Source organism: Dicentrarchus labrax, unplaced genomic scaffold (genome assembly GCF_905237075.1).
Source record: "Dicentrarchus labrax unplaced genomic scaffold, dlabrax2021, whole genome shotgun sequence".
In the NCBI taxonomy this organism is placed as follows: Eukaryota; Metazoa; Chordata; class Actinopteri; family Moronidae; genus Dicentrarchus; species Dicentrarchus labrax.
In genome coordinates, this window is record NW_026136714.1 from 5,606,709 (window position 1) to 5,608,270 (window position 1,562).

The following is a 1,562-nucleotide window of genomic DNA, read 5'->3' on the forward strand; positions in this document are numbered from 1 at the left end:
TGTTTGGATCTGGACACTCATCAGTGATCACAGTATCAAAGGTGAGTGTGTCAACAAGTCTCCTCCTTTATTTAAGTCCTCTGTACCACACAGAAGATATACAATGTGTGTGGGATTCTTTTAACCCACTATGACATAGTGTTCACCCCTTCTCTTTCTATTGTTCATGACAAACCCACGATGCAATTGTACTGTTTCCTCAAACATTACATGTCAGGTTTGAAGGATAAATTGGTAAAATGTTATTGCTGACAGTTCAAATTAAGTCACACACTTGGCTTAAGTTAAAATATGTCACAGTTCTCTCATAGGAATCATATAATTGAAAGTTATTACATGCAGTATTTGGAATAATGTCACATTATCCAGAAATCTGCTTTTATGCTGCCAAAGTTGTCTACAGTTAAAAGATGAAATTGAGAGGATTTGTCATCTAAACTGACAATTGCACAAAGTCGAAAACAATCTGGATATCCACCACAGTCTCCTGAATTTCATCCAAAATTTCAAGGAACAACTTCAAAGCACTACTTTAAAAAAAAGTCTTCTTGGTATGAATGTAAACCCTGCTTCCAGTTCTAATGCAGCATATGTATCTGGAAAACTAGACAGATAGCCATGTCATGTTGTGTGGTACAATCAGCTGACAGCTCTTTGCAGTTAACCCTGTGAAGATGAGTGTTGACTTCGAGGTTATAGAAGAGGTTATCGCAAACTCTTCACTGTCCATCGCACTCCATGAGGAATCCTGAGGACTACACTTCAGATGTGACCTAATGCAGCAATACTTAAAGATCCCCTCCAGACATGTACTAAGACATGTATACAAATAATCTGGTTAGAACAACAAGGTGTGTCTGATATGTTGCAAAAAAAAGTATAATTTTCACATCTACACTTTCTATAGGATTTAAAAATTCATTACAATATATGAATATACACATTTTGTTAATTTCTTTAAAGTTTCCTGCTGGATACAAGATGGCTCCTGCTTCACTGTAAAGTTCATTCTCAGTGTATATGCACTGCTGGCTTAAAGTTTCTAGATCACATTTGTTTAAGCCATATACTGGACCAGGGCTACACTATTTGTGATGTCACAAATCATGCTTGTAGGTCCCGCCCCTTAAAAATCTGATTTTCAGTGAGCACAGAGAAACTTTCCACATTTCCTTGGAAGAAAACATCCTTCCAACTCTACACATGTATCATCCTGCACAGTGAAGCTAAAACATTCAACTGTAGGAACAAGACAAAAAACACATTTTTGAGTGGAGGGGAACTTTAAGCTCTTAAAGTAATCAAGAAACTATTTGTCTGACTCTGCCGTTGCTGCACTGTTACATGCACTTTATGTGTGATCAAGTCCTTAAAGAGAGAGATTGACAAGAGGTTTATAGGTAGTCATGGTGTATTTTGCATGTTTGAAGTCATTATTAATGACACTTCATCTTACAGTGTGGCATTATCACAACAGACATAAACAGACGTCAACAGCAAACACCAATGCTTGAGTTTAAATGACAAAATAAAATAAAAAAAATCAGCCTTGTCAGACCAGA